General features: G+C 39.3%; 1 protein-coding gene across 1 annotated transcript in view; it reads right to left on the bottom strand.

The window, feature by feature from the left end:
* TEKT3 (tektin 3) overlaps positions 1-1,808 on the bottom strand; it is a 21,025-nt gene extending 19,217 nt beyond the window's left edge. The window contains exon 1 of the mRNA XM_026667236.2: positions 1,709-1,808. The gene's annotated coding sequence lies outside the window, so the exon portion shown is untranslated. The remainder of the gene's footprint in view (positions 1-1,708) is intronic.
* Between the last annotated feature and the right edge of the window lie 19,836 nt (positions 1,809-21,644).

The raw sequence follows: 21,644 nt of genomic DNA, 5'->3' as shown, positions 1-21,644 counted from the left end.
GCCAAGAAAAATGCAGGGACTTTATAGTATTATCAACAATACTAGCCCCCAAAAGAATAAATCAAACAAACAAAAAAAAGAGTCTGTCAAAGAAGCTTTTGAAGCAAATTCTAGCAAGCACGTTCAGAAGCCTCCACATAGCCTAAACTTGTGGGCCATGTGACATTTTGTGCTGTCAAACTTGTTTAGAAGCCATGTTCTTGAATAAAGTACCTAGAAAGCTACACAAGAAAAGCTGAGTTTGGAGCAGAGGATAAAAAGTCTTCCCCACTGCTCTGCTAAGCAAACTCTAACCTGCGCTCGTCTACAGAAATTTTCACTCAGATCGTTTTATAATTATAACTTGTAATCCCTTAATTCAGGGTAGAGTCAGGGCGACTGGATGGAGCTCACAGCAGATACTGTTTTCATTCAGACCTATATTGTGCGTTATCTCATACTGTTTCTCACACTATGCTTATAATTATTTGTTAAGGTTAGGGTTAGTTCAGGAAGTCTAAACAATGATAGCCATATTGTGATTACTACCACTACCATTATTACTACTACTATCATAGTATATTTTCTTATCTTTAATATCCATGAGTAAGTGATGTTTAAATAATGCATAATTTTACACAGCAATCAGACTTGACTTATTTTATATCTATTTTTGGAAATATAATTATATGCACCAAATTGCCCAATAGCTTTTTATTACAAACTACAGCAAATGGTTGAGGAAAAAAAAATGCCCCTGTAATAAGGAAATCAATTATCTTCTTTCAGTTTGGTAAATCTAAGTGCCTTTTAAATTCAGATGCATTGATTTATTCCCATTGGGTCAGATGACAAAAGGTCTGTTAAATAAACATTCCAGAACAGTTGCTAGAACTGAAGCCTTGGGCATTTGGGTCTCATAATTACAAATTAAGACAAGATAATTAGCAGGTTTATACTGTATTTCTGTTGAGATGTGATATTCAGAGGTTTGCTTTCCTCCCTGCATTACTATTATGAATAAATTACACCCCATTTCACAAAATGAAGTTTATAGAAAGGATTTGGGAGCAGAATATTGTAGAGAGCAAAGTGTTAACCATCTTATGGCATCACTTTCCAACCACAAATGTTACCGGTATCCTTGATCTTTCAATCCCACATCTCTGCCTTAACTTTCAGATCAATGTGAATAAATTAGAAGTAAAATTTACATAATGTGTAAACATTTTAGGATATTATTAATACTGGTATATTGCTATTATTCAAATTCTGTTTTCCTCCTAAACTTTTCCCCATACTCCACCTGTCTGCTTTCTCCTCTTTCTCTTTCGCATCCCATGGGATCTTACAGTACTTTTTTTTACATCTTTATTATATATATATTTGTTTTCTTAAGTTTTCACGGGTACTTGGCTTTGTGCAGTGGATTAATTTCAGGAAGTAGGCAAGGAGCAGAAGGATATTCTCTTATCTTAACTTGCCCCTATGGTTTCACTTTCCATGGACCAATCCAAAGACTCATTTCCTATGAAGCCATGAGTGCAAAGAGAGTGAATTGCCCTATGCCCGTCTTTTCTTTCTGCTTATTCACTCTTGAAGGACAGACAAGTAAGACACTCTACCTAGAAGATTAGTATGTACAATGATTGCTGGGTGTTCCTTGAGAGATGCTGCCTCCCTGGTGCCAAGAGAGGCCTTCAGAGAAGCCAGAGTAGCTGCTACTCACCTATCTGCAGATGGTGCTAAGGAAAGGATGGGAAAAAAACACCTTCCTGGATCCACAGGTTGCTGTTCATACAGTGGCCAGTGTCTCTACTGTTCTTCCCTCCCACACAAGGCTTCTATCCCGCCCTCTCACATTGTGACATACATCTTTTCAGGTCCTCACCATTGGTTAAAAGGAGAGTAGAAGGAAAGGGGAGGGGCAGAGGAGAGAGGTTGTTAAGGACTCACTTGCTGCTTAGTAACTCTATTCCCTGTCTGGTAAAGAAGGAAGGGCGGAGGAAGAAAAACTGGCAGGGGAAGGGGAAAAAAAGGTTCTGAAAAGATCATTACTCTGCATGAGCTATTAACTGCTTACGTGTGGGGGTAGTAAGTGTGCAATGGTGCCCATCCTTCCATGGGATGTAAAATTGCACAGCTCATGGAGTAAAAATGCCAGTGAATCTCTAGATGTATGGAATCATAACAGGAAAGGGGTGCTGCAAGTAAAAATAAAACCTTTTCAGGATAACTAGAGACTCAGGAGGAAAAGGAGGAAAAAAATATCCTTACTTGAACACCATAGTTGTCATGATTGCCATGGATGACTTGAGCTGAAGCACAATTTGAAAATAACATTCTTCCATAGAACTAATGATTTGCTGTTGTTTTTATTATCATATGTAAAGTTTGGGGGGGAAAGATATGTGAAATGTGTTGCTGTAGCAAGCAAACTGAGCCCTCCCTGAGAGTAAAACCAAACCTCAGTGACTGACACCACACTCATATAACACCTTTTAACATTGCTGTTCTGTTCACGCTTACTTATAAATAAATCCCACTTTGTTCACTGAAGTTTACTTACTGTCTAAACTTTTGCACCTAAATGGTGTTTTGGGAACCCAGCCTAATGTATGCAAAACATAGCATCCCAATGAAACACACACACACACACACACACACACACACACAAAACCACATTATATAGATTAGAAAGCCATGTTCCTAAAATCTAAATGCAGTGAAGTACATTTCAAACCTATTGAGATTCTCTTGGCACCCCAAAATCCAAAACAATCTTTGTTGCTTACTTGCACCTGGCTGAAGAAGGAACCTGGTCTCCTATTGCTGCTGCTGTGCAAGAATTTGTAGGAAGAGTCTATTAAGCTTTCCTTTTCAACCATGCTCTATTATTAATCATGAGTTACAAGGTTTTTATTTATTTATGTGAGCCAGGGAGGAAATCAAAGTGAACGTTCAAGGAATGAGCTGGACGTGCTATCCATGTACAGAGAGAATGTCCTCTAGAAAAAAATTGGTTGGCAAATATGAGGAATACTCCAAGAATTCAGTGGGTTTATTTCACTTGACTGTTATTAAGTGGGAGGGGGTTATAAAATGGGATGGCCAGATTCAGTCACTTAAACATGGGTACTTGGTTGGAGCACAGTTATTGTGATCAGAAGTCATACTCATGGCAAAAATATAGCTTATGCATTTGCATAGCCTAAACTGTTGCTGAATGTGGACTAATATACCTGTCTCAGGATAATGTTGCAGGATCCAGTCTGGGTCAGTCACAGAGACCAGAAATTTAGTCTTCCAAGCTTTTGGACTCTTTTTTGCCTTCCAATTATTATTTTTTTGTAAATGCCTGCAAACATTTGGTATCCTCTATATTACTAACAGGGACACAGTGGCTCACTGGCTAAGATGCTGAGCTTGTTGATCAGAAAGGTCAGCAGTTCGGCAATTCGAATCCTTAGCACTGCATAATGGAGTGAGCTCCCATTACTTGTCCCAGCTTCTGCCAATAGTTCAAAAGCATATAAAAATGCAAGTAGACTTCCGGTTTGAGTTCCTTCACCAACAGACCAAAACCGTGCATGGTTTTGATCCGTGCTCGCCGCTGGAGCACCCCAAGCCGGCTGGTTTTGGGGCTAAGCCACCCCTTAGAGGTGGTGAAGAGGGGGGAGACTGCCAGCAGGGTTGAGGAGAGCCGCATTTCTCCTCCTCAGCTGGCCATTACTCCCTTTCCCGAAGTCGGTTGCAGCGGTGGTCAGAAATGGCCACCTCAAAGAAGAACTCGACTGGAAAAGAATGTGCAGGAGGAAGATAATAAGAGAAAGTTTTGGCTGACCAGGTTGAACTGCAAAAGCAACAACATAAGGTACCCTGGAATTTAAACTATTAAAAAAAAGAACATTGTTCCCAAAGAAGATTTTGAAGCAGCAAAGGAGAGAGGGAAGGGAAAGGATTTGGGTTTTTTTTTTCTTCCCTTCCCTATACTGACAGCTAAGAGACTTAGGCAAGAAATTGAAAAAAAAAATCCACTTTGACATCAATAGGCATTTAAGCTGAAAATCAAATGTCAAAGGGATAATAAAGATTTCTGGATACTTAAAAGCTTTTAAAAGCAGGAAAGGAGAGAAAAAGAATAAAAGGGCAGGATCTGGAAAAATGGAGGAGACTGCCTGGAACTAAAAGGAATTTACAGTGAAACCTCAACAAGATTCTTAAAAGATACATTTTAACTGAAACTTGGCAACAAAATAATAGAATCCCAGGAAGAGAAAGTGGAAAAAAGAAGCAAGAAGAAACAGCCTTGGATTATTTGGATTATTTGGTGACCTTTGGATTTTTGGTTATTACATTTAAATGATTAAAATCAATCGAGTGGTTGTTTAAAAGTGTTTAAAATGGCACCACTTTTAGAAGAACTGAAAATGGAACTTAAAAAGTACAAAGAAGTTGCACAAGAAGGGAGAGGTTCTTTTGGCTTCATATTTCAACTCTTAGAAATGGAGATCTGGAACTATGAGAAACAACAAGAAACGCTTGCAGAGCAAGAAGATTGGGACAAAGAAGAAGCCATCTTTAATGATCAAGTAATTTTTTGTGGGGGGAAAAAGGAAAGGGGAGGAAAGAGAATGAAAAGCTTAAGATTTGAAAAAAACAATAAAAAAGAATCATTTGAAAAATAAGTATAATATTAAAAAGCAACAGAAGGGGATTACAGAAGAGGGAAGTAGAAGTAGAGAGACAAGGGGGTAAAAAGGGGAGGGAGAAGAAGAGGGGGAAGAAGGAAAGGAAAAGAAGTTGTAAAGGACAGAAACAAGATATAGAGAAACAGGGCAAAGGTATAAGAATTGAAAGTATAAGCCTGTTTAGAGATAATGGGTGAAAAATTAATTGTAAAAGGGATTCTGCAAAGGTACATAAGATATATTGTTATATTACAAATAGAAATAATTTTAGAAAATATGATTAAGATGGATAAAATATTTATCGTAATCTAGTGGAATGTTTGTTAATAAATAAATGAAATAAAGTGAATGAGAGAATGAAATTAGGAAAGGATGGGAAGATTTTAATTATTATTAACGATTTATAAAATATAAGTGAAGAGAAATTATGGGGGGGAAAATAGAGAATTAATTATGGAAAGTTTATAAGTGTTCCCAAGGAAGTATGATATTTAATTGAAAAGAAATGTTAAATATGTTAAGATTTTAATGAATATTAATGATTGAATTGGAATGGAATGAGTGCTTTATTTGTATATACATATAATCTTTTTTTTTAAGAATATAGTGTGTATTTTAAGAATGTACCAAGCAGAATTCGATTGGAAGTTATGTATTATATTGAATGTTATAATCTTAAAGGTATACATTGAAGCTTAAATAAGAGTTGAATGGATAAAATTAAAAGATATAAAGGTGTCATACTCCAATTAGTAACTACAGGGGAAAATTTGTTTAATGAGAAAAGATAATATGAAATTGAAACAGGACAGACAAAAGTATAAATATAATGATTTGAATTGAGATGAGATAATCAAAATAAAGTTGAGAAAATTAAAAGAGGGGAAAAACTACATAGAAAATGTAAAACAGTAATAAGATATGGAATAGAACACAAAAATGAGCATGAAATTGAGTTTGTGTCTGGATGAAGAAGTGATAACCCGGAACCATGCTATTGTCAAAAAAAGATGTTTTATTTGTATTATGTTTTTTTTTGTGAAAACCCAAATAAAATTTTCAAAAAAAAAAATGCAAGTAGAAAAACAGGGACCACTTTGGTGGGAAGGTCACAGTGTTCCGTGCGCCTTTGGCATTTAGTCATGCCAGCCACATGACCACGGAGACGTCTTCAGAGAGCGCTGGTTCTTCAGCTTTGTAACGAAGATGAGCACCACCCCCTAGAGCCGGAAACAACTAGCACATATGTGCGAGGGGATCCTTTACCTTTACCTTTATATTAATAAAACTTCCAACATCTCTGTGGTGGATATTCCTTGATAACTGGCACTTGGAGTTTTTAAATCTACAGCCCTTTTGGTTTAGGTGGACTTAACTTAAAATGTTGTGACAGTCACAAAATAAACTGCCTGGGAAAGCCAAGGGAAATCATCCAAAGCATAAACAAAGCAAAAGTTAGAATATTTTGGACATGTGATGTGACACCCAGAAAAATACAGCATACTCCACTTAATCCTCCAAGGAAAGATTGAAGGCAAATGAGGTCCAGGCAGAAGAAGAACATCATGGCTTCAAAATCTAAGGGACTAACTTGGACAAAACTCAGCAGCACTTTTTTGAGCGTTTGTTGATAAAAATAGTAAGGCCAACATGATTGCCAATGTCCGATGATGGGTATGGCACAAGAAGAAGAAGTCACAAAATGGCTACCATGGAGGGGACATGCATATTCCTAACATAACCATCCTGATGAAGATAGGTATTCATAAAATGCCAAGAAGTGAACTGGTGAGAAGTTTTCCTGCTTCCCCTTCTTATACCTTCTCCTCATGAAAAATATATCCTGAGTGAAATTTTGAACATACATAATCTTGCTGGATAAACATTTTATCCCATGAAATATTTCATCCCATATCTAGGTCACGAAGTAGGCCAATATATGTGCTTCATGTCTTCTCTTCCTGGTTGGAAATGTGGATATTTCAACATTAACAGTTCAGCAAAGGAAGAGGTTGAGGATTTATAACATACTCTCTCAATCCTTTTTTCAGCAAAAACAAATGCCGAGATACCCAACTTGCTTTATAAATGAAGTGCTGGTAAATGAGAAAGTTATTGACGTGACTTTCCTAATAAAAAGCTAACCTGAATGTTGTTTTTTAACCCATTAGGTTTATGTAGATGATAATAGCACATCCGTGCATAAGAAAAGGTTGCTGAATCAGATCATCTAAGCTTAATGGCTAGCCCAGCATTCTTGCTTTATAGATGCCTTTGAGAACATTAAAAGCAGAACATGAGGACAAGATTCTCCCCACCTCATTACTCTTCTCCAGTATGTAAGTAATATATCTAAAGGCATTAAAAGTATTTCTGCCCTGCTTTCTATCTAAGCTGATTATTTGATGATGGCGTATCTTTTGGCTTCTCCTTCCTCTCGTTCTCCTTCTTTTTCTTCTTTTGTTTTTTGATGTATGCATTATAGTGTTATTACTTCTCGCTACTTAGAGCTTAGAGATTGGCCAGGCTACAAAAAATATAAATAAATGAAGTAGTAACAGACATGATATTTTGCCTCCTTGGGGTAGTATCCAGGGGTGGGATTCAAATTTTTTAACAACCGGTTCTGTGGCCGTTGCTTAGTTGGTGTGGTGTGGCTTGGTGGTCATGTGACTGGGTGGACATGGCTTGGGTAGTCATGTTACTGGCCAGGCGTGGCCAACTCAACATCACTCACATTGAGGCATGCATCTCCTCGCCTGGCCTTTCGAGACTGTGGGTATGCTGCAACAGTCATAAGTGTGAAAAATGGTCATAAGTCACTTTTTTCAGTGCCTTTGAATGGTCAGTTCACACAAGCAAAGTACCAGCAAAGGAGGGGGAAAAAACTCCAGAGAAGTTCCTGAGACAGAAAGTCTAATCCTGCCAAGAATGTACAGTAATAAGGGTTAACGGAGAGGCAGTTTCTGTAAGCAACACCAGAATGTTTCCTTCCTGTCTTCCTTACAGGATTAGGCCAGTAATTTCTTCTAACAACCGGTTCTCCGAACTGCTTAGAATGTTACCAACTGGTTCTAGTAAATAGGTGTGAACTGGTAGAATCCCACCCCTGGTAGTATCCCCCCATCAAAATGCAAAGAACTATAGAAAAATGCTGTTAGAAATGGGATGAAATTATCAACTGCCAAAGTTCAAAGTAAAAACCTAAATCATAATGTGACTTGCTTGAGTCTGGCTTAATGTATTGTATGAACACAATGACTGAAGCTTGTAAATAATAATGTATGCCTAGTGTGACAAGTAAATCTAATAAACTTCTTTTTTTTCATCAGACCTCATTAAACAAAATATACCTTAATACTGCATAAGATGAATCACTATGGGATATTAATTGAAATAGTTTAAACCATTATTTGTGAATTTGCACCAAAGGTGGGTTTATTAAAAAATTAGGTGAAAGTTCCTAGAGGGTCCTTAAAAGATAAGAAATGTAGACATGGAAATAAATGGAATCTTTCATTTACAAATGTTCAGCTAAAAGGGATTCTAGGTATACAAAGTAGTATTAGAAAGGTTTGTCAACAGACTTTAAATTTCTCCAAATCTAAATTTCAGATTTGGAGTTTACCTCATATTAAGTCATAATATGAGTTTGTTGGGTTTTGGCATAGCATGTTATGGGAACTGAATGAGTCTGTGAGGTCAGATTTCTTCCCGGCCAGTAATTTAGACAAGACACATTTTTCCCCTCTCTCAACACTACCAGTTTTGGGCTGCAAAACTCCAGCCAATACTACTCATTGGCAATGTTTTAAGAGTTTTTTGTTTTATCTGATTTGGTTCTGCAACCCAACAAGACAAACACAGACTCCAGAGAGTAATTAGGACTGCAGAAAAAACAATTACTACCAACCTGCCTTCAGCCGAGGACCTGTATAATGCACGAGTCAAAAAGAGGGCTGTGAAAATATTTACAGACCCCTCACATCCCGGACATAAACTGTTTCAACTCCTTTCCTCAAAACAACGCTATAGAGCACTGCACACCAGAACAACTAGACACAAGGACAGTTTTTTCCCAAAAGCCATCACTCTGCTAAACAAATAATTCCCTCAACCCTATTCAACTATTTACAAAGTCTGCACTACTATTACTGTTAAATCTTGTTATCACTTCTTATCACCCATCCCCTCCCACTTGTGACTGTATGACTGTAACTTTGTTGCTTGTATCCGTACGATTTATATTGACTGTTTCCTAGTATGATTGATTGCTTATTGTACCCTATGACTATCATTAAGTGTCGTACCTTATGATTCTCAACTCCTGACGAATGTATCTTTTCTTTTATGTATACTGAGAGTATTTACACCAAGACAAATTCCTTGTGTGTCCAATCACACTTGGCCAATAAAGTATTCTATCCTATTCTATAAAGTATTCTATTCTAACGGTCATCCAGATTTTTTTTCAACCCTGATTTGGTACAATTACCTTTGGACACCCTCTCTTTGAATGTTTTCTACAACCTTATTTTCTAGATCTGTCAGAATGACTATGGAAATTCTCATTCATCCAGGTCATGGTTGTCCCAAAGGTGCTTTTTCAGGAGGGAACTGGACTTTCTTGTTTTTCTTTGAAGATGTTTTGTTTCTCATTCAAGAAGCTTCTTCAGCTTGAGAGAAGGCTGTTCAGTTTTGACACAAACTGAACAATGCGGTACATGCATTACAATGCAATGAGACATGTGCAGATCTGTACATTGGGGAAACAAAACAACCACTTCCTAAAGACATGGCACAACATAGGAGAATAAACCCATCAGGCAAGATTCAGCTGTCCATCTGAATTTAAAAGACAAAGCCACTATTTTGAAGACAGCAAAGTCCACATTTTGGACAGAGAGGAATGCTGGTTTGAAAGAGGGGTCAAAGAGGCCACCTACATCAAAATCGAACAGCCTTCTCTCAACAGAGGGAGGAGGGATACAACATCATCTAACTTCAGTCTACAATACAGTCCTTTCAGCAGTTGGAGAAGGCTCCACACTTATTTGCACTACTCAGGTAACCCTGAGGACACAGATAAACCTCCAAGTGGCCTCAACGACTCTATAAAAGAATGTAAATGGCCAGATGTCTGCAAGGAATATAAATCCTTCCATTCTTTACCATCCAATCAGAACTGAAGAAGCTTCTTGGATGAGAAGCGAAATGTCTTCAAAGAAAAACAAAGTCCAGTTGCATCTTGAAAAAGCACCTTTGGGATGATCTGTCAGAATGATTAATTTCTCCTTCTAACAGCCCCTTCAATTAACCTGAACTTTTTAATTCCATTAACAGATCTTACTTTGCTCCAGGAAGAATGCTATTCAATTCTCAAATTAAGGTTCTTAATCACCTTCCCTTATTTCTCTGGTACTGAACTGGCTGATTGTGTCAAAGATACTTCATCCTATTTGTTCTTTGGTATTGTTCGATCTCTTAGTGACTGATGTCTTTCTCTTTTCTTGATCCTGGAGCCAAAGGAGACAGACCAGAGGTGGCATTCAGCAGGTTCTGACCAGTTCTGGAGAACCGGTAGCGGAAATTTTGAGTAGTTCAGAGAACCAGCAAATACCACCTCTAAGTGGTCCCACCCCCATCTATTCTCTGTCTCCCAAGTCCCAGCTGATCAGCTGGGTCTTCTTTTGTTGCCCTGCACAGGAGAATGGATCTGGAAAGCAGGTTAGTGGGGTGGAGTGGGAATGGGGATTCTGCAGTATCCTTCCCCCAGGAGTGGGGAGGGAATGGGGATTTTACAGTATCCTTCCCCTGCCATGCCACCAAGCCATACCCATCAAGCCACACCTACAGAACCAGTAATAAAAAACTTTGAATCCCACCACTGAGACAGACACCTTTGTGTGTCTGTATGTGTAGATATGATATGTATATAAGCATATTAGATTAGAGTAAAATTATCCCTTTTAAATTCTCATCTGCAATCAATATATGGACTCATTAAAGTTTCTGGTTACATGTTATTTCCTGGAAAAAGAAATAATTGTAGAGTAGCTCTCCCCAACCTGCTGATCTCCCCACGTGTTTTGGCTTCAACCCTTATTATTCTGAGCTCTTCTTTTGTGATGAGGTACAGATAAAGATAATCAAGTTGAAAAAGATTTTCCCTTTCCACAATGCCCTATGGAGCTCTGGGCTTCTGTTATAACAGAGAGTAACATCTCTTGCAGCATTGTAAAACCATTACTTCCAAAACACAAGTAGGTAGATGGACTATGATCAGCAGAGTGCTCAGATTCACCTGAAGAGCAAAAATGTCCCAGGTAGCACGAAGAGAGTAAGGAAACCTTTCTTATTACTGCATTCCAATACAGGACTAAGGATATCTCCCCTTGCAAATCTTGTCATGTTATGAAACTCAAAGCAAACTCTCAGCTGTAATTACAATAGAGGACAGCTGTCTTTTTTCGTGTCCAGCTTGTTCTTAACTACCAAAGCCCAAAGTGATTCAGCAAGGTTTATACTGCGTTAAGCTGTGAGTCTAGATTGGGTGAAATAGGTTTAGAACGCTTTCCTGGCAAGTAGTGTACAATCAAGTTTTACAAAGAAGGCCTTGAAAAATTCCTGTTACAAATGTCCTGTAGTTGACACCTGGGGAACTACAAAGCAAGGGTGGTAGGGTAAATAGAGAGGAAATGACACATTTATTTTTCTTTTAAATTCCATCTGGGTGCCCTGTTCTGTTATGATTAGTTTTATATGGAATGGAAGGTCCAGCGCCTTCTGTTTCTCCCCCTATAATAAAAAAAGTTGTTTCTTTCCTGTTGTCCATATACCCGAGGAACATCTGAAGATAGTGGCCTGCTTCTACCTTGTGGTTCAAATTCCTATGATTTCATATGGTATGTTAATCATACAGAAATAAAATGTTTTAGTAATACTTCCCTTGGGATTAAGTAGAGCAGGGTATTGGAACCAAGAAGTGCATATCTTAAAAAAAAAAAAGAAAAAGGTGTGCCTGGAAGGTGTTTGTTTATTTTTAATAGAAATGCACATGAAGATAAATGTCCAGGAAATATTTTACTGTCACAGCTGAAACTCCTACTGATGTTCAGTATTCAGTGTCTATCAATAAACCATACCTCTGTAAACTTAAAGAAAAATGCTAAAACCATGCCAACTCTAGCACTGTTATTTTTAGCTCCTGGTCTTTAAAAAAATATATCTAACGAAAATTTTGCAGATCGGCCTCCCTTAACTTGGTGCCCTATAGCTCCAAAATGTCCCAATCATCCTAGCTTTTGGTTATACTGGCTGAGAATACTTATAGTTTTAATTTATCTGGAAGTTACCTGGTTGGGGAGAGCAAAACATATATTATGATTTAATAGTAAGCATGGATCCCTGCCTACTTAAATTAAATAAATTAAGAATTAGTTGGAGGTATCAAATAGAATTATTATAAAACATTGGAAACCTGAATCTACACTTGCTGATATATATTGCTTGCCAATATTTAAATTGGTTTGCTTTCAGCAAAGAGACAGAAAAGAAGGAACAATGAATTATTCAAAGCCGCCCTCTGAATAATTAGCATGAAATCTTTCAATTCTGTATATCTCCCAATATGTCACAATGGGAAATAAAGAGCTGATTAACATTGATATTTATAAAAGGGAATTTAAGTAATGTATGTACTATATGTTTCCCTAAATGTACATGTGTGCATGTGTATGTTTGTACACAAATACACTTGCATGCATATTCATGAAGCTTTTCATACATAAAGAAAAACCATTTCTATATTGAAAGCTCTGCCTATTCCCAAAGCTAGATTTCCATGTGGCATACAGGTCCTCTAAAAACATCTTGAAAGAAACATAAAATTAAGGATGTAACTTTGTAATTCAAAAGTTAAATAGTAATTCCTGGATTCAGAACAAACTAATTTTCCCTCTGTTTCTGCACTTGGCAGCAGAATTCAGTATGTTAGGCAGCCAATGCTGTAGCCACAAAATTGCCCCAGCAATGCAGAATTTTACTGTGGATTTTATTTTAAAAACTGCTCACTTCACTTTGCATAAACATTTGTGCCTTTCAGTATCAGCTCCTTTTAGTTCCTGCAGATGTTTCCACTAAACACACTTCAGCTCAAATCCTGTGGTTGAGACCTCCAATAGAACATCTGTATGACACGACCAGCCCTTTTGTGGGAAAGTGAGTGGATTCAGAGGTTACAGTATTTGCTGACTTGATCCCAATTGCTCCCTGAAATATTGACATGTAGAGCAAGCCAGGCTAGCTTTCCTGAAAGTGTAAGATCAATGACTCCCATTCTGTTTCCTGCTACTTTAAATAATAGTCAGCAGACTTGGGCCCCTCATTAGAAAATACAGCTGTACTGCATTTCCAAACATGTACAGTAATAGCACACACTGCAGCCAACAACATTCTTCAGAGCTCTGGTTTCCATAGGGTTGGATGCTATAGATTTGCATTTTATTTCAGTCTTAATAAATCCAATCCCCAATGTACCAAAGAGAGAGGGCAGAGTTGTGCACGTAACCTTATCCACCCTTGGATGCCCGTGCAAAAAACACACCCAGTATATTTCATTTACTCATGCAGCATTTGGGGAAAAAATGCTCTTGTTGATAAATTGCAGTAAGCAAGGCCTTCCCATGCCTCAGGACAGCTAGAAAGTAGAGGTCTATAGAGATTCTCTGTCATCCAGGTCATGGTTGTCCTAAAGGTGTTTTTTTTTTTCAGGAGGCAACTGGACTTTCTTGTTTTTTCTTTGAAGACATTTCACTTCTCATCCAAGAAGCTTCTTCAGCTCTGACTGGATGGTGGGGAATGGAAGGATTTATATGCCTTGCAGATAGCTGGTCGTTTGCATCCTTTTAGAGCAGGGGTGTCAAACTCGTGTCCTCATGGTGGCATCACATAACATATCGGGACTTTCCCCTCCTTCACTAAACTGGGCATGGGCAGGGCCAGCATGTAATGCATCTGGCCTGCAGGCTGCAAGTTTGACACCCCTGTTTTAGAGGGTCATTTACAGGAACCAGGAGCACTACTTAGGTGATCCTGAGAACATAGATAAACCTCCAAGGGCTTCAATGACCCTCTAAAAGGATGCAAATGACCAGCTGCAAGGAATATAAATCCTTCCATTCCCCACTATCCTGTTAGAGCTGAAGAAACTTCTTGGATGAGAAGCGAAATGTCTTCAAAGAAAAAACAAGAAAGTCCAATTGTCTCCTGAAAAAGGACCTTTAAGCAAATGGAGGGGGCAGATGGCTGGGCACTATAAAAAGGGCAGATGGCTGGGCACTATAAAAGGGGGCACATGGCTGGGCACTATAAAAGTGGGCCTAAAAGTAAAAAAGGTAATGCCTGTGTTTTCCATATGTTTAATAAACAGTGTTTGGCAATATTTGTATGTTTAAAAAAAAATTAATGTTTGTTACCAAAAACATTTTTCAATACATTGTGCAACAATTGTACATTTGAATATCTACTAACATATTCTGACTATGTTTCGCTTTCAGAGCTAGTTATTACTTACATTATTACAAAAACAGTAATAATTGAATGCAGTGACATTAATTTATGATAATAAAGAGTGGACACATAGACCTACAGATACAACCGGCCCTTTGATGGGGACCAAACTGCTGATGCGCCCCATGAATTTGAGTTTGACACCCCTGGACTAGAAGCTAGAACCCCTTTTATAAGAGGACCATGCTCTTTGAGGGGTGCTTTACTGCAATAAAGGCCCAAGTAGAGCATCTTCACAACCTGTTTCACAATGCAATGCTGCTCCTCAGTTCTGATAGCAAAGCAAAAAGACCACACATTTCACATTGCCGCAATTGCATGTTACAAATGCCAGAAGCTTCCAGGCAGCCTGCAAAGAGGATTGTGTGGAGGAGGCTATGTAGAGAGACACAGAACACCTCATTGAAGGAAAGCAGTTTGCCTGTTTGTTTTGGCAAGTGTACCTCATCATATTTCTGGTACAAAGCACCTCACGGAGGAGAATCCAAGCCATCTCACATAAGCTTACTTCATCATTCATACCGCTGTACAAATGAAGCCTCTACTTTGACCTGTAGCCTAGTGATACAGCCAATAGGAACACTGCCAGATAAGTGTATGCCTGAAAGTGGTGTGGTCCGATTTACAACTGCTCTTATATCTCTCCTTCCTATGTTTCTTGAAAATATTTTGGTTTATTTAGACCAGCATTTTTTAAAACATGGTCCCAGAATCCTAAGATCCTCTCTGGGGTTTGCAAAGTCAAAATTATTTGTTAGCTTATACTGATAAACATTTAGATTGCTGTTTACCATGTTCAACTTTAAAATGGATGCATCTGCTGCCACTACCGTTGCTCTTGATTGTTTGATGGGATTTTAATATTGCATTAAACAATTGTGAGAAGCAGTAGCAATGGTGAAGGCATCCATTTTAATGATTAATGTGGTAACTAGCTCTCAATATAACCCATACAAATAAAAGGGGTTGTTTTTTTTTGGGGGGGGGGGGGGTCCTCTAAAATGTTTAAGTCATGATCAAAATGTATTTACAAGTAGTCCCGGACTCACAACTACAATTGGGACTGAATTTTTGGTTGTTAAGCAATGTGGTCATTAAGCAAGTCATCTCAAGACTGGATTTAATTTCACAACCATTTTTACCACATTGCTAAGTGAATCTATGGTTATTAAGGTCATTAAACTTCCCCAATTGACTTTGCTTGTCAGAAGCCAGTTGGGGAGTTAACAAATTATGATCACATGACTACAAGATGCAACATCATAAGTGCAACCTGGTAGCCAAGTACTCAAATTGTGATCACATTATTGCAAGGATGATGTGACGATTGTAGCTTTCAAGACCGACTGCAAGTCAGTTTTTCTGAGGTTGTCATTAATTTCAAACCATTGTTAAATGAACAGTCGTAAGTTGAGGACTACCTGTATGCCGTTACTAGGAGTAAAAAATTACTTGATGGCACACAGTCAATCCAGTAATTTTTTAAAGTGGGAAGTGGTCCTGAGAGAAAATAATTTTAAAAAATACTGATGTAGATTGAGATTCTACACAGTGCCAACAGTAACTTACCTGATGGTCGCCAGATAATTTAGGGCAGGGGTCCCCAACCACCGGGCCACGGACCGGTACCGGGCCGTGGAGCACTCTGTACCGAGCCGCAAAGAATTTTTTTTTTAAAAAAATGGCGGCTTTCTTCACCTTCGGTGAATGCTGCTGGGATCGGGGATCAAGGACACAAATGAAAGAAGGGGAGGGAGGAAGCAACCAAAGCCTGTCCTGCTCTCTGGCTCAGCTCTCTCAGTCGCTCTCTCGCTCCTCCACCAGCCCAGGAAGAAACTGCTTCAAAGAAGCGGGGGCTTTTCCTGTCGCCGCAGCGCCTCCGAAGCGCCCGTTTCTCCCCCACCCCCACCCCGCCCGCCCGCCCGCCCGCCCGCGGGGTTCAACCCAGTGCTCCGTTCTGCCTGCCTGCCTGCCTGCCTTCGTTAATGGTTGAATCGGAACAGCTTCGGCTGAGTAAAAGAGGCGAATAGTTATTATTCTCAGCCGAAGCTGCTCCCAAACAACCAGAAACTAAGGCAGGCAGGCAGGCAGGCAGAACGGGACACTGTGGATTGAGCGCATGCGCGCGGCGGGCGGGGTGGGGTGGGGTGAAACGGGCGCTTCGGAATAGCTGTGGCGACAGGAAAAGCCCCCTCCTTCTCTTTCTCTCCCCGGTCCTTGCAAAAATTTTCTGCTTGAAACCGGTCCCTGGTACAAAAAAGGTTGGGGACCACTGATTTAGGGCACCTATATTGGGCTGCATAATTCAGATGATCACTAGATGGCAATGAAGAGATTTTTAAAAAATCAAATACATTGCCTCCATCTAATGGTTGCATGGATTTTTGCCATTGAGATATGGCAGACCTAAAAAGTTTTAGATTTCAGCCTCAGTAGCATAATTAATGGCAGAAATTACAGAAGTTGTAATTGAAAACATTTGGAGTAGATTGCTTACTTCTGTTGTGAGCATGTATAAGAAAAAACAACAACGTATTGATCTGGAAAGACTTGGAATCAAATCCCCACTCAATTATATAGCTAGCAGACAAAGCTGTTATCCAAATCTGTCCTGTTTCTGTAATATCCAAGGCTAAGAAACAGATGCTTCAGTCTAAGGCAGAGGAAAGAAATGCAGAATTTAAACCCTGGTGCTGATATGTTAATATGGCCAGGTTGCTGCATTCTGCAATCTGCCTTCAATAAATCTCTCTTTGGGAATACAAATCCAACACATGAATTTAGGAGTGGAGGATTGAAGGGTGAGATACAGATATGTTGTCCTCATTGCAGACTGACACAAAATAACCCTTTATAACAGGGATCCCTAGTCCTCAGACCACTATTGGTCCATGGCCTGTGGCAACCGGCTGCGCATGCACAACTGGTGGGCAAGCATGGGAAACTCCGTTTGTGCAAAAACATCCCCTTCTCCCTGCCTCCACCACCATTGCTGCTGGTCCATGGAGTCAGAAAGGTTGGGGATTTCTGCTTTATAATTACAATCCGCTCCTAAAGGATCTAGGTATTTGGATTTTGTAAATAATAATAATCTCATCCTTTTATTATCCTTTTATTATTATTTGGATTTTGTAAATAATAATAATCTCATCCTTTTATTAGCAAAGGGAACCAGCATAAGATGAAGAATTAAATACTTTTGTCCTAATATGTTAACAGGTTCCCATATAACTTCCTACTCCCATATATGATTTGAAGTGAAATGTAAGTCAAGTAAAGCAGTATGATTGGCAATATCTCCAATTATGTTCAGTTTGTTCCTCAGGATATACAGATGCATAATGAAGAACACTTAATAATCCATACAGTTTGTGATTATCTGCTGGCAAAGAAAATATTAACATGTATGCAACTTTGTCTAGTAGCTGGTCTATAAATGGGCCTGTTCACCAGAAATAGAGATCTTCCATAAGTGAAGAAACCACTGTGTGTGATGTTGTATGAATCAACCCTTATTTTCAGGCTGTTATTAATTACTGATAGTCTAATTGAATAAGCATTTCTGACCAAAAATGTATGAAGTTAAAGTAATATTAACATTCAGTTCTTCCAAACTGTTTTGGCTCCTAAGAGCAATCTTTTTTCTGCCATCAAAATTTGCTGATCCACAGTAGCTACATTTAAAGGCTGATGGTTGAACATAACAAACTTTTTGACCTATAGATCAAAATAAAAGCTTACTTCTTGCTTTCATATTATGCCTCCTCTAGTGTTTTTCCCAAATATCTTTGCTTCAATAGTTTTGTAAAATCTTGCTTAGATTTGTCCGAACAACATTCTAAATTAATCATGCTTTTTAAAAACACACGTTTCACTCAATTACTTTTATAAGGAAACAAAAATGTAAAATAAGGGTAAGCTCTTGATCAGTTTTGTGCCAACCAGACCTCATGAAATAACTTGTTTCAAAAAGTATTGTTTACCTCGGTACTCCTGTATAATGTAAATGTCAGTTTTCCTCCCAGCTCACTTTTTATATTTTTCTCCTATGTTCCAACATAAAATCCTTCTGACTCTTAATATTAGGCAATTTCCAGTGGCACTATATTAGAGGGGAGAAAAAAAATAAATTGTAGATACCCACATCTATATACATATACATGCATAATTTGATATGTACAAGTATAGAACATATGTACAACAAAGGACAAAATTGAACTATCAAGTACTACAATTTTAATACCAATAATCAGTTATAAAAATGTTATTATAGCACCATATGCCTGAGAAAGTAAGTACCGTATTTGCCGGCGTATAAGACGACTGGGCGTATAAGACGAGCCCCAACATTTCCACTCAAAATATAGAGTTTGTTATATACTCGCCGTATAAGACGACCCCCCACTTGGAGGCATGTTTTCAGGGCAAAAAGTCATACGCCGGCAAATACGGTAAGTTGTAACACTTGGGGTATTCTGGATATAATTCTTGATTGACACCCCCGTCCCTTTCCCCCAAACTTACAAAGCCACCAAAATGCTTTAGAGAGGCAGCTTTGCCTTTCTCAGGCTGGCACTCAATTCCTCTCCCTTTCTTTGCGATCTGCTTTTTCAGGGGAAAATAAATAAATAAAAATAAAACTGGACGAAAAACAGTCGAGTTGTTTCTTAATATCTTTCCACCTCCCCAACCAATTTGTCTCCAAGGGTGCACCACACTGATTGCGACATTAATTATTTCAGAGAGAGAGGGTGGGGGTGGGGGAGAAATCTTTGCTTCCTACTGTGGCTTTTTCCTGCGCATCGTTTTTCCCTTGGCTTTGTGGTTGTTACTTCTTACAGGGAGGGATAATGAAATACCCACGCTGGGAGAAAGCGGAAAGGATGTCTATTTTCCTGCTCACTAACTTTCCAGAAAGCGTCGAGTTCCTACCCCGAGACTTGCCAAAAGTCCAGTTCATTCATTTGCTACCTTTCTCCAATGAGATCCAGATCTGTTTCACAACGCGCTTAGGATCTTATCTTATTATCTTATTATTATCTTATTAGCCTTGCTCGGTCCGTCCAAGAGAGAAGAAGGCAGACGGTTTTGCGCTCAGGGAGAAAGGAAAGAGCCTCTCGCTCACGCTGCACACTGCCCCCCTCCACCCCAGCAACGCTTAGGAAAGAGTTACACAAGCATCCTTTCCAGAAGTGAATGGGGGGAGGATTCGGAGCAAAGGCTGAAACCGGGAAGAGAAAAATTCCCAAAGAAAATTGCACGAGCAGCATCCCATTCCTGGGAGAAAAACAAAAAAACAAAAAACACGAACTCTTCCCGAAGCACAAAAGCAAGGATGGCGCTTTCTCAGATTTGAGCTGCGTCGCTGCTCTCCCCACCCCCTCCACTCGTCCCCACGTGCGGCGAAGTTTCTGCCACTGGGTGGGGGGTGGTGGAGGGGATGGAAGGAGGTGAGGGATGGGGCAAAGCCTGGAGCCTGCCTGTCCGCTTGCACGAGCGGAGTGGGTGGGTGGGTGGGTGGGGGAGGAGGAGGAAGAGAGACTCCGGCTGGGCTTGAAGGGAGCTTCGCAAGTTGCGGAGCTCCGCCCCTGTCGCTCTTGCACCGAGTGACAACAACATATTTGCCGGCGTATAAGACGACCTTTGTTATATACTCGCCGTATAAGGCGACCCCCCACTTGGAGGCATGTTTTTCAGGGCAAAAAAGTCGTCTTATACGCCGGCAAATACGGTAGTTACATTTCACCATTACACATTGGGAAGTTACCTCAATGCATAATCTTTTGGCTAAACCAGGCTAAAGTCATTTAGTGTTTGTGATTAATAAATTTGAAGAAGTCTTTAAATTTAGGAAGACTAAGGCAGAGGTGCTAGTATTAGATGCTAAATCAAACAAGCTACACATGCCATGGAATCTACCATGTAATCTAATTCATCACTTTCCAGCATAGAGAAATAAAAGGTGAGCAGTGCCCATTGTCAGTCTAATTAACTCTTCTACTCTGAATAGGGGAAGAGATTGTCTTATCTTTCACTTTCAGTAACAAAATATGTTAGTTGATGATTGTCGATTTTAAACTACTATCAGTTATAACTTTCCATTCTTATCCTTCACTGCTTTTTTCTATTCTTTCCCCAACTTTTACTTTTAACATAGCATTCATGTGATAATACCATGTGATTTCTGAAATACAGTTCTGTAAAAAAAAGAATCTTAATCCTTCAAACTTTCTTAATTTTTGCATATTTTCTGCTACTGAATGTTAGTACTACTGGTATAGAATGGGAGAAAAAAAGGCATATTCATACTGCCTGGTTGCCCCCTTGCCATGAGGGGTGGTAAGTGTTTCTGAAAGGCAGAGATTGACTAAATTGCCTGCTATTAATCCCCTATTCCCCCTCAAAGTGACCTCAGGGTACCTTTTTTCTGCTCCACTTCTGAAGTACACTTTTCCTTATTATGATGTTTCTAGTGTTCCTGTCTGAGAAAGACCTGAAAAACCAGAGAAAGAACTGGAGAACATAACAAAATATGAAGAGAATAGAATTTCCATAGTAATAGATGGTTAGGATGCAATACCAAAACAACTGGAACACCACTTGAACACCATCAGCATTGACAAAATAATCACGAGTCAATTGCAAAAGTCAGCATTATTCAGAACAGCTTACATCCTGCAATGATACCTTTAACACCATCAAATATCTATATCTACCTCTCCCAAGTCCTGGGGATAGACTCCATAGGTGGATAAAAATGCCAGATCCAATCTAAGCATCTGGCTGACGATGTGACCAATTCTCTTCCTCCTCTTCCTCTCTCACCTAAAATAAAGGAGTTTCACCCCCCACCCCCATTTCCAGATATCGCAAACAAATTTATGGACCGATAGGGGGTGGGGGGAATAGCTATCTTTTTTTCTGGAAAAAAAAAAAAAGGATGGAATGCCATAGCAGCAGAATTTGTCCAATGGGAATATGTGGTAACCTGCAGTCCAGATTAAATACCTTGCAAACAGTTGCCAAAGTAGCTCAGTGTGGACAAGTTTGCCCTATAACAATTTAGATTGCAGCTGGCAGGAGCATAGAATAGGAACAGCTAAAATTTTAAATACAGACATATAAGTAACAAATAGCATCAAAGTTTGGTAGTTTATGGCAGAGTTCCCCAACCTTTCCAGCTTTGCATACAAGCTGAGGGGGGAGAAGAGGGGATGGTTCTGTATGAGCAGTGGGCAAGCATGCATGTAGCTCCATTTGTGTGAGTGGAAGGCCATGTGCAGATGCATGTGCTTGCCCACTGCTCACGCAAATAGGGATACAGGTGCACTTGCCTTTATGGCTTATCGCCAAGTAGTGGGTCATGGCCCCGGGGTTGGGGATCCCTGATTTATGGTGTTTCAG

This window comes from Notechis scutatus, chromosome 2, assembly GCF_049901735.1.
Source record: "Notechis scutatus isolate UNSWTSFEM ecotype Mainland chromosome 2, rNotScu1.2, whole genome shotgun sequence".
Lineage (NCBI taxonomy): Eukaryota > Metazoa > Chordata > Lepidosauria > Squamata > Elapidae > Notechis > Notechis scutatus.
Note: the sequence above shows the minus strand (reverse complement) of the source record. Positions and strands in the feature narration are given on the sequence as shown.